Raw genomic sequence first — 12,167 nt, forward strand, 5'->3', positions numbered from 1 at the left:
GCCCAGTCACCATTGCCTTGTATAGAAATTCACATAGACACCCATAGGTTTACACAGACAATCCATGAACCCAAACGCCCATGGTACTCACGTAAACTGGGTTGTGAATAACCCGCGTTCGAGTAGCGAATTGATGGTCTCAGCCCGGTCACTAATGACTGCACACAACAAACCTATCATCATCATCAGCAGCAGCAGCAGCCTCAACAGCCTCAACAGTCACGACCATCTCTCACGATCCTGATGATGGTGATGATGATGATGGAGGGACATTAGTAACCGCAGGGAGCTCGAACGAGCAAATTCAGCAGAAGCCGCAGCAGCAGCAGCATCATCATCTCCGGGTCCCCCTGTGAGACGCGACACGCACCCTGACCCCCATTACCGCCGCACATCAATTGCCGACTTAATTGCGACTCGGGAAATCGTTTCGCGGCGCGGAGCGCCCACAGTGGAGTTGCTTGCGCGCGCGCAGTGGATAAAGCAACGTGGGGGGGTCGTGGGGGTTGTGAGGGGAGGGGAGAGCAAGAACGGGGTGGGAGGGGGTAGAGAAGGAGGCAACAGTGGACGGTTGTAGGTGGGGGAGGATGGAAAGGGAGAGGGGGAAGAGATATTCGGGGATAAAGAGAGCTGATGGATAGAGTGGATTGATGGGAGGTGGGTGGTGGTGGGGGTATCGAAGGGAAAGAGAGTTAGCCAGGGAGGGAGAGAGGCAGAGAGAGTAGAGAGAGAGATGGGTGAGAGATACGTTTGGGTAATTAGAACACGACTGCTGTAGCGCGTTGCCGTAAAGCAGCCTCTGAGGAGTGCGGTGTGGGTGGGGGGTGGGGGAGGATTTGGTAGATGAGGAGAGGGATGGTGGTTCGTGGATGTGAGTGACCAGGGCATTTTGTTGTTGTTGTTGTTATTCGGATGTCGACTTGGCAAGGACAAGCCGGGTCGAGCGGAAGGAAGGAAGCGATGGCGATGCGCGGTACCCTTCGGCAACGCCCACCGTATCCTCTTCGTCCTGCTCCACGCGAAGATAGCGCGCGGGGAAGATTTCATCCTTGGGCGCGCTCGGCTCATCGTGAGCGATGCGCTTGCTCCTTTCTCTCTCTCTCTCTCTGCCTCTTAAGTGGCCACTTACTAACAACTCTTTAATGAAGCAGAAGGGGAGGGGGGCGGGGAGGAGGTTGGGTGTGCGAGGGGGGGGGTTTGGGAGATGTGGGTTGGAGGAGGGAATCTGAGTGGTGGTTCGGGAGTGGGGAGCGGGAGGGGGGTGGTGGTGTTGAATCAATTCCATTAACGTGCCCGCGTATGAATAGCCATTTGCTCTGAGTGTGAATCACTTGGGCACGTGTGACATTGTAACGGCGGACAAGGAGCGGGTCGCTCGTCGCCAGGGGGTCGGCGACCTGCAGCTCGGGGAACCGCGCGCGGTGGCTCTTTAAACGACTGCTTCGTGACGTTATGCCACATCGCACTGCGGCTCTTGAATGTTGAGGTCTGTTGGTTTTTTTACCCCCCCCCCCCGCTCGGCTCTAATCACGAAGGAGCCACGAATGTGCTAGCTCTGTTGTTGCTGCTGTTGTTGCTGCTGTTGCAGCCGATCCACGCCATGAGCCCAGTCCCAGATGTCCGTTTCGCGTGTCGGGGCCATCTCAAGATGCAGCGCAACTCGAGCGGTTTCCAATGCCCCTATAGGTGTGCGACCGTACGACGGTGAATTACGTGACGATCGTTTGACATCAGTGGGGTTTATCAAATAAATCACTCGCAGCTAGACTATGTCTAAATCAGCTCAAGCCTCCCGTAAACCACGTGATCACCGTATGTGCCCCCCCCCCCCCCCCAGGACGCACCCACTCTGAACCCCTCTTCCCTGGCGCCGCCTCCTGCAAGAACAGCCGCTGCTCCGCGTATCAGCAGCAGGGTCGAGTCCCTCGTGTAGCCTCTTGTTTCCTCTCTGCATCTCTCCTGACCCCTCTGCTCCCCGATTCTCCGTTTGCTTGTCCATCCCCTTCCTCTCCATTCACCGTTCGTTATCTTATCTCTGCCCTATCCCGCTCCTTTCTACTTTCCCCATCCATTGGCGTAGCCTTGGCTCAACTCCCCCTGCCACTTCGTGGTGTGGTAACGGGTTGTTGTTGTTGTTGTATATATAGGCCATTTTACCAAAATTGGCATTAAGAATAATTCTGCCGATATTTTTTTTCTTAAATAATCAATAGGGGTGTAGCATGAGGCACAAAAAAAATGCAACAACCGCGCTCACCCCTCACAGCAGCTGCCTTCCACAAGTCACGCCAGGCAAGGAAGTAGCCATAAAAGGTAATTTTTAAAAAAAAACCCAGGTGCAAAAAGAGGAGATGGAGTTGCTAATGAGATTCTTGAGGAAATCTCCACGGGGCTTCAAAGGCCGCCACACAGCACGTACAACAAGCAAGAGGCGCCCCTCTTTGTGAGAGACAAGATCATGTAACGCCCCAGCCGCGGGGGGGGGGGGGGAGAATGCAACCAGGCAAAAGGAACCCCTCCCTTCTTCCAGATTAATTATTGAAATCAGAACACACACACACGTACACTGGACAAACAACTGCCCCTACAGCAAAGAGCAAAATCAAAGGAATTCCGGTTCTTTGTGAGAAGGCAGGCGGGGTGGGGGGGGGGAGAGAATTTCACACTTAAGCAAGGACACAGATCATGCAAGTCAGTCTTGCAAGGGGCAGGCTCCGGGGCATGGCCTCGAGATCAACCATGGGTGTCGTGTCTCGCAGAGAGAAGGGACGATGTGTTGTGAAGAGGTGAGTTCGACATGGACCGACAGAGTATCGCTGAAAGTTTTATTCTACAGTCATCCTGATGTTTTGAGTCGCTTGCAGAGTCAAGGATTGCGATAAGTTGCATTGTACTAAGCTATCAGAGTTATCTTAGCGGTGTGCTAATACAATTTATAATTTTTGAGAGTGCATGATCCAGCCAGTAACGAGCAGCTCACAGCAGGAGCCCTCTTGGAGGAAGGGCGGAGATCACGGAAGTTGAGCAACGACAAGGCGAAGCCCTGAACGAAGGGCGGGAGAGGCATTACTGAATGCCAGAGCAAAGCTCTGGCAAAGGAGAGAGACTGGAGCAGTGGAAAGAGCCTGAGAGCCAGCGCAGCCCCGAAGTAAGGGCGGGTGTCCGTGTGAAGCTGGCAGCTGCAAGATAAAGGAGAGAGCACGGAGCAGGGGAAAGAGCCTGACCAGCCGCCCGTGAGGAAAAGTGTCAGCGCCGGCGACAGCGCCGTGGGTTCGACCCACACACACACACACCGACAAGCACCAGCTGGGAGCCAAGACAAGAGTGAGGAACGACGACCAGCGGACGAGCTGCGCACGCTATCTGACGACGGAATCATCGCGCACCGCCGACGGCGAGCATCGCGCCAACTCAACCAACCAGCAGTGGAGAGAGCTGGCAACGCCAAGAGGAAGAGTGTTGGCAAAGACAAAGATCCCCCATATAGCCTTAACAGACTGTAGGGGCAAGTGCTGTTAGCGAGCACCTATGAAGGCCGGAACGGTACACGAGGGGGTGGGTGGCCAGCACCACGCCCGACCGCCTTTGTCTCCCTAGTGGCAATGTTTACACACGGCACCAGGTACTCATTTGAGGCTGAGTCGACCTAGGGGAGGCCCGGGACCGGTTTAGATAATCGTCACTGGTGTTGGCCGTGAGCGGGAATCGAACCCGGGTCGCCAGGTTCATAGCGCAGCACGCTAACCGCTACACTATCGCTCCCCAATACACACACACACATACACACACATACACACACATACACACAGTTAAATACACACACATACACACAGTTACATACACACATACACACAGTTACATACACACACATACACACAGTTACATACACACATACACACACATACACAGTTACATACACACACATACACAGTTACACACACATACACACAGATGCACACAGTTACATACACACACATACACACAGTTACATACACACACATACACACAGTTACATACACACATACACAGTTACACACACAGATACACACAGTTACATACACACAGATACACACAGTTACATACACACATACACACACACATACACACACACATACACACAGTTACATACACACACATACACACAGTTACACACACACCGTCCCAGCGGCCCTGCTGGGAACCCGATGTCTTTTCAGCACAAGGAACGCCTTACCGTGTAAGCCGCCAAGTCAACAAGTGGCAAAGAAGACACACACACAAATAACACGCATATCAGGACTAATAAGAGTGTTCCAAAAAGTTACAAATGTGTTTCAAGAAGGGTTGCCATTCCAAGGTGGTGCGTTAAATATCAGCTGATCGTGAATAGCATCGCTGCCCGTCGAGTTACATGAATACGATTATTTAGAAGTATTTTAGTCATTCGTTTTCGTTAATTGCATCATCTTGCCAATGAATTAATTGATAACTACTCTTGCTGCAGGCACATGTTCCTTTATTACTGTTTGTATGAATATTGTCACATTAATTTTAAGGACTTTTTCCCATCGCCGTGTATGCTCGCGTTACTCTGAGGAATTAACCGATTGTTCTGTTACCCAGTTTAACAAACGTGATCATTGAGGGTTAAATGTACGGATCAATGAGGAGGACTTCTCCAGGACGACTGTGTTGACATTCCTAGCATAAGAGTTGGCATATTAGAGTGTTATGTTTTTGTTTAAGAGATTAAAGTTGCTTAACACAGAAGAGTGAGTGGTGCCTTCCTAAGTTCATGCATAATAATCTTAATTATAAGAACTGTATCTTTCGGTGAGATCTGAATCTTAAGACCTGACATAAAACACACTAAGACATAATCAGTAAAAGTTAAAGCGAAAATCATTGTACTATCCCGATTGATAATACAACCCTAGACAACGAAGCCGAGCTTAATCAGCATACTTACATCACACTTGCAGAACTTCATACAATTAATTGTATTATCTCGATTAATAATACAACCCTAGACAACGAAGCATAGCTTAATTATAATTGCATACATTAGTATAATTACATACACTTGCATAACTTACAACAATTACACCTCCCTAATTAGCATACATTATGTGCATAAATACATAAATTAGCATAACATCGGATAATTACACGTTTTTCCATGTCATTTTTTTTATTAAATTGATTACTTTTCAAGACCCGACATAAACAACTATTGTAAAACACGTGTCTAGATTACCGAATGAGTAAATACATGAATGAAGTAGTGCTAATGCTGTGCTACGTTATATGGTAGCGATTTCTGCTCCGGCCCGTGGGATAATTAACAGGTTTCATTAATGTATTGGTGTATTCCGAGAGTTTGAGCTGGCGTCGGATGCGAGCGATCTAATACCCCTCTCCTCCCCAAACTCCTTCCCACCAAGTGCAAGTGCTCTAACGCACGCGCTAATCCGAAGGTGGCGCGCAGGATAATATTTTAGTATTAATTAAATATTGCCTTCGCTATTATTGTACACAGGTCTAAGGAGGTGTGGCATTACGAAACGACGGGAAGGTAGGAGCGGTGGCGCAGTGGTTAGGCCGCTGGATATCACCGAGGCGAGCTCGGCTCGATCACCGGCCACCCCACCGCTAGTTCTTGCCCAGACTGACCAATCGGAGTGAAGTATGGGCAAAGCCATTCACGTCGACACGGCATGGAGAGGAGGACTTCAACAAAGGGCCGAACATGGTGTTATTCTTATAACATAATGTTATAATAATAGCAACGTGAACATGCAAACTCCGAATATACAGGAGTTCGTGGGTTCGATCTCGACCCTGATGCCTGCTGTATATTTGGAGTTTGCGTCTCTCTCCCAGTGGTCACGTGGAGTGTTGTCCGGGTCCTCCGGTGTTTCCCTCCACATTGACAAAACATGCGTTCGTAACATTGGGCTGCTGCTATACATTTCCACGTGATAAGTCACTTTGTTGAGATATCATTTGCGGCCAGGTCGCTTCTGAAGAAGTGGGCCCTACCTGGTAAAATACAAAAGTGTATTTCAGCCTATTGTGATGATGATGATGATGTTCATCATATTGTCAATCTGTCTATTGGCTGCCTTGACTACGCGCTGGATTCATGAAAGCGACGCCAGTGCGAGCCGCCGTCTGATGACACGAGCCACGTACGGCTGAGCGGAATAAAGTTTTGACGTGAACGCGTCCGGGCGATTTCACGTGGAATCTCGTTTCATTTGCAAGAGCGACCCCGGGGGCATTAAGTCTGCCACACGGATTGCGGCTGCGTCTGTATAATCCCGAATTGACTCATTCTGCGGTGTAATGCTCCATTTTTTGTTTCTTGCAAGATTTGCACACACCCCCACCCACCCCCCCGGCTCCGGCACACAATGGCCTCCTCTTGCGAATGGCGTCGGGGTATCTTAACCGTCCACTGGGGGTGAAGCAGACGGCGCGTAGTACTATCTAGGTCGTGACACTCGCAGTTTTAAACAGGGCGGTCGCTGGATTCGAACCGCGAAACCTGTGCAACAAGCGGCGAACGCGCTGCTGCTAGGCAACGCATTGATGACAATCATCATCGTCGTCGTCATCTTCGTCAATGACAACGACGATGATGATTGCTGTGGATCACTCCGTGTGTTCTATATCTGTCTGAAGATTTTCGTACCCACAACGGTGTGGGGTAGGGCTTTGGTTGATGATGTTGATGATGAAGAAAAATGTTCTCAAGTATTTGTGGTGCTGATGATGATGTAAGGGATGATGATGTGGGGAGCGGCAGTGCAGCGGCTAGCACGCTGATTCCCGCTCACGGCCAACACCAGTGCAAATTGTCTGAACCAGTTCTGGACTTCCCCTCGGTCGACTAAGCCTCAAAGGAGTACCTGGTACGGTGTGTAAAACATGCACACTGGGGAGACAAAGGCGGCCGGGCGTGGCGTGGCCACTCACCCCCCTCGTGTGCCGTTTCGGCCTTCATGGGTGCTCGCTAGCAGTCTGGTAAGGCTAAACGGGTGGTCTTTGGTGGTGGTGATAATGATAATGATGTTGCTATTCTACGCAAAATACAATTCCGTCCCACCCCCTTGTATCTCCCATACCTCCCCCCACCAATAATCCACGTCGGATTTCCATCTCCCTCCCCCCTTCCTTCACCCGCACACGTGAAATCATTACATTTGCACGTTTCACTCACAATATGAATCTTGTTGTACGACAAGGGGGGAGGGGGGAAGGGAAAAAAGAAACAAAATCCACACCATAAACCATCCCATCAGCCACCTGTGCGGATTGGCGTGTAATTACAGGGGCCATTCGGGATGCCTCGGACTACTGCGGATGCGGTAGGGGTGGGGATAATCCCCCCCTCCCCACCCCTTTAAAAATAAAACAGCACGAGATAAATTTGATCGTAAAAGCGCAGTCAAATAATCAATTTGTGTGCGAGGAGAGTGGTGGTGCAGGAGGGGAGGGGGGAGCATCTTCCACCCCTCCCCCGCCCTCCTCTCTACTCGAAACCCGCTCTCTCTCTCTCTCTCTACGCTCTCTCGCTACACTATACCCACTCTCTCTCTACTCTTTACCCACTCTCTCTCTACGCTCTCTCGCTACACTATACCCACTCTCTCTCTACGCTATACCCACTCTCTCTCTACGCTATACCCGCTCTCTCTCTATGCTCTCTCGCTACGCTATACCCACTCTCTCTCTACTCTATACCCACACTCTCTCTCTACGCTCTCTCGCTACGCTATACCCACTCTCTCTCTACTCTTTACCCACTCTCTCTACGCTCTCTCGCTACGCTATACCCACTCTCTCTCTCTACTCTATACCCACTCTCTATCTACTCTATACCCACTCTCTCTCTACGCTCTCTCTCTACTCTATACCCGCTCTCTCTATGCTCTCTCGCTACGCTATGCCTGCTCTTTCTCTCTGTTACGCTATGCCTGCTCTCTCTCTAGTCTATACCCGCTCTCTCTCTATGCTCTTTCTCTACTCTATACCCGCTCTCTCTCTACTCTACACCCGCTCTCCCTACTCTATACCCCCGGACCTGAGAACGCGGTCATCAAGCTCTCGGCTTAAGCAGACGACGTGATGCGTCGTGCTCAACGACACGCCAGGCGTCTCTGCGCTCTGCCAGGCGGTTGAAGTGTACGAGAGAGCCTCCTCCGCCAGGGTCACCTGGCCCAAGTGCGAGGCCCCCTCTGTGTTTAGGGCCGCGAGGCGGCGTTCGCTCTGTGCTCCTCCTAGGAGGAGTCATTTGGCGGGACGACGGAGTCAAGTACCAGGGGGTTTACCTGGGGAAACCACGTGACGTCGCTCTGAACAACTGGACCGAGCTGGCCGACAGAATCGATGCTAAATTACTGACATGGGGGCCACGCCTCGCTCCGCAGATGTCATTCAGGGGCCGAGTGCTCGTCGCTAACACCCTGGAAGCATCCGTGCTGTGGCACAAGACCAAGGCCCTCCAACCTCCTGCTTGGCTACTCACCAGAGTCAACCGCTCACTGGTGCACTTCGTCTGGCATGGAAAGCACCGGCTCAGGGTCTGGTGGACGTCGCCGCCAGGGTCACGAGTTTCAGGCTCATGGCAGTCAGGCGACTGCTGTACGACCAGGAGGAGCTACCCTGGAAGTCGCCGGCCCTCGCCCTGCTGAGGAATGCAGGGGGGTGCCTGGGGTACGGACAGGAGCTCTTCCTGATGGACCTGAGCCTGGTCGACTACACGAGGCTGCCAGGTTACCACCGGAGCCTCTTGGACGCGTGGCGGAGCTTCGAGTGGAGCAGAACGCGCGCGCCCTACGACCTCGCGCAGTTCCTGAACGAGCCCCTTGTTCTGCAACGGCCAGAGAATCAGAGGAGAGAGGACCCTGGCTCAACGCCTCACATCAGTAGAGCTGCAGACAGTCTTCCACCTCGTGCAGGCCCACCAGCCCAAGTGGAAGACTGCAGCTGAGATCGCCAACACCGCAGGGCTCCGCTCCACGCTCGCTGGGGAGAAGCTGCTGCGGGACGTCGCTCCGCGCCATGAAGGAGCTGCGCCTGAAGCTGGAGGCACCGGGGGATGGTGACGGCCCTCCACCCCCCCCCCCCCCTCCTCTTTCCCAGGGTTGTGCTTCTCATGCACGTAGCCCCCCGGCCACAGCGACTCCGGCAAGCTACTGAAGCTCCGAGGCTGCAGGAACGTGCCACTCAAGAGTGCCCCAAACACAGCGCTCTGCACGTGGCTGTGTCAAGGCGCTGCATTCCCGGGACCTGGCCGACCAACCGGACACAAAATGGAGAGGCCATTTCTCTCCCCTCATTGCGGCCGCCCCTCAGTGGAAACAAATGTACAAGTCTCCCGTAGCCAAACGCTGCGGTGACCTCCAATGGAGGTTGGCACACTGCACATTGCCATCCACCGTGTGGCTCAGCCGAATCTCGCCAGGGGTAACAGACTTGTGCATTTCCTGCGGTGCCAGGGAGGATCTGCCCCACCAGTACTTACACTGCCAGCGGCTCAAACCAATGTTCCGCCTTTTGGGGGATATCTTCAGGAAACTGGGGGTACCCTTCTACAGCAGCAGCTTCGTATATGGGGTGCCTTACCTGGCTAACAAACGCCATGACCTCGCCAACTTCGCCTGTGCTCAGGCGAAGATGGCGGTGTACAGAACGAGAAAAACGATGCTGCAAGGTGACACTGACGGCTGCTCTGTGCTGCTTCCAGTGTTCAGGGGCCTGCTTAAGGCGCGGCTCCGGCTGGAGCACGCCACGTACCACACACATGTCGGTGATGTGCACGTCTTCTTCTAACGCTGGGGAGCCGGAAAATTCCTCTGTACCAGCGTGGACGGCACCCCACGTGTTCACCTTCTGAAGCGCTCGCTCGTCAACGTGGCGTGCGCGATGACCACCACAACCACCACCACGTGACTTTTCTTTCATGTTGTGCGCGGTGCTTTTAGCGCCACAGCGCGTGGATTTGTAGCGTTTATTTTTCATTTGTGTTGCTGGTGACGGTGTATTTCATACCGAAATCGCCTCCAGTGCTTTTACTGCTGGCGGTAATAAAAGTTGTTTAAAAGTCAAAAGTCTCTACTCTATGCCCGCTCTCTCTACTCTATGCCCACTCTCTCTCTACTCGATACCGGCTCCACACTCCGCACCTCTCACCTTTTCCGATATGCTCCCTCCCCATACACCTCCTCCTTCCTCTTCTTCCTACTCATTCTGTCTCATTCTCCTGCTCATTGTCTCATTCTCATTGTCTCATTCTCCTCATTGTCTCATTCTTCCCATTGTCTCATTCTCCTCCTCATTGTCTCATTCTCATTGTCTCATTCTCAGTCTCATTCTTCTCATTGTTTCGTTCTCCTTCTCATTGTCTCATTGACTCATTCTCCTCATTGTCTCATTCTCCTCCTCATTGTCTCATTCTCCTCATTGTCTCATTCTAGCCGTCGCCCTCCCGTCCCTCCCCAATACTCTGCGCGTGCTGCATGCTGGTTTGTAGAGTGTGTGGTGTATGTGTGGAGTGTGGTGTGTGTGTGGAGTGTGTGGTGTGTGTGTGGAGTGTGTGGTATGTGTGTGGTTCGTGTGTGTGTGGTGTGTGTGTGGTGTGTGTGTGTGGTGTGTGTGTGGTGTGTGTGTGTGGTGCGTGTTGTGTGTGTGTGGTGTGTGTGGTGTGTGGTGTGGTGTGTGTGGTGTGTGTGGTGTGTGTGTGGTGTGTGTGTGGTGTGTGTGTGTGGTGTGTGTGGTGTGTGTGGAGTGTGTGGTGTGTGGTGTGTGTGGTGTGTGTGGCGTGTGTGTGTGGTGTGTGTGTGGTGTGTGTGGTGTGTGTGTGGTGTGTGTGTGGCGTGTGTGTGGCGTGTGTGTGGCGTGTGTGTGGCGTGTGTGTGGCGTGTGTGTGTGTGGCGTGTGTGTGTGTGGCGTGTGTGGTGTGTGTGTGGTGTGTGTGGTGTGTGTGTGGTGTGTGTGTGGTGTGTGTGGTGTGTGGTGTGTGTGTGGTATGTGTGTGGTTCGTGTGGTGCGTGTGGAGTGTGTGTGCGCTTCATGTGTGGTGCGTGCCGGGCTGCCTCCACCCCCGCCGCTCCCAGCAAGGCGCGTGGCGTTGCCGGCTTGACGAAGAACGTCAGACAACGAAGAGACGGCGAAAGTTCGTATGGTGACGTGAGACGGGTTAACTCTCATGCTGACCCCCCCATCCTCCAAATGCCTCCACTCCTCCCCACAAGTGCCCTGCCCTCTGCCCCCATCCCTGCCTTGCCCCCTCCTCCCCCATCTCGCCCCCCATCCCCAGCTCTCCCCGTGCTCTCTGGGTGGAGATCACGGCATGGCACTCCCACGCGTCGAAATGTGTTGACGATGGTGCAAGGACAAAACAAGGACGAAACTAAAACAATGGTTCTCGTCTTCGCCTCCCCTTACTCTTCTATCGCTTGGCGCGTCGCGACGAATCGATTCGTCGATGTCTAATCTACAGTGTGTATATTTATGTGCGCTCACGATTTTGTCAATCCACTGCTGGATGGGTGGATGCCCAACGCCGTGCGGGACGTAGGTTGGGGGGGTAATTTGAATAATACAGTACTGTACTTGACCATACTTCACCAACAATGACAAGCTGGCGAAGGCGGGGAGCATAGCGGTGTGCTGTACTGTACTTCTGATGTCCAACACACACATGTATGCAGAACAGTACATTTGCGGGCTGATTTCGCAGTTGCAAAATAAGCAATTCTTAATTCCGCACGAATTCATGACGCTTAACTATTTTTATATATCACGAGTATTAAATATCGATTATTAAGAGATAATTCAATGCACAGTTATACACGCCCCCCACTCCACCCACCCTCCAAATCCACCCACAACCGTTACACATCTCAGCCCATTCCCAACGTGCCCCCCCCCCCCACCCACCCTCCGCCGCACCACCTTTGTCTTTCCTGGCCGTTGACGATAGCGTGCATCGGAGACAAATTTACACCGTGCGCTCAGAATGGCCAACGTCGCCTGCCACGCGCTCGATGATCGAGCAACGTTCTCTCATTCCGTTCATTTTTTTTGCAAAAAAAAAAACTACCTCTTAAAATCAAGACACATATATTTAAAAAAATGAGATGGACATTCTCAAGGAAAGTTGAACGGAAGGTGAGAAG

The 12,167-nt window shown here is 52.3% G+C and overlaps 1 long non-coding RNA gene across 1 annotated transcript; it reads left to right on the forward strand.

Moving 5' to 3' along the window:
* The first annotated feature begins 1,829 nt into the window (after positions 1 to 1,829).
* On the forward strand, positions 1,830 to 4,745 carry LOC142929186 (uncharacterized). Its single transcript, XR_012945398.1, has 2 exons — positions 1,830 to 2,786; positions 2,948 to 4,745. It is a non-coding gene; the product is annotated as an uncharacterized LOC142929186 (long non-coding RNA).
* The last annotated feature ends 7,422 nt before the right edge of the window (positions 4,746 to 12,167 follow it).

The sequence above is a fragment of the Petromyzon marinus genome, chromosome 26, assembly GCF_048934315.1.
Source record: "Petromyzon marinus isolate PM22_M1 ecotype Great Lakes invasive population chromosome 26, UKy_Petmar_22M1.pri1.0, whole genome shotgun sequence".
NCBI classification, from domain to species: Eukaryota; Metazoa; Chordata; class Hyperoartia; order Petromyzontiformes; family Petromyzontidae; genus Petromyzon; species Petromyzon marinus.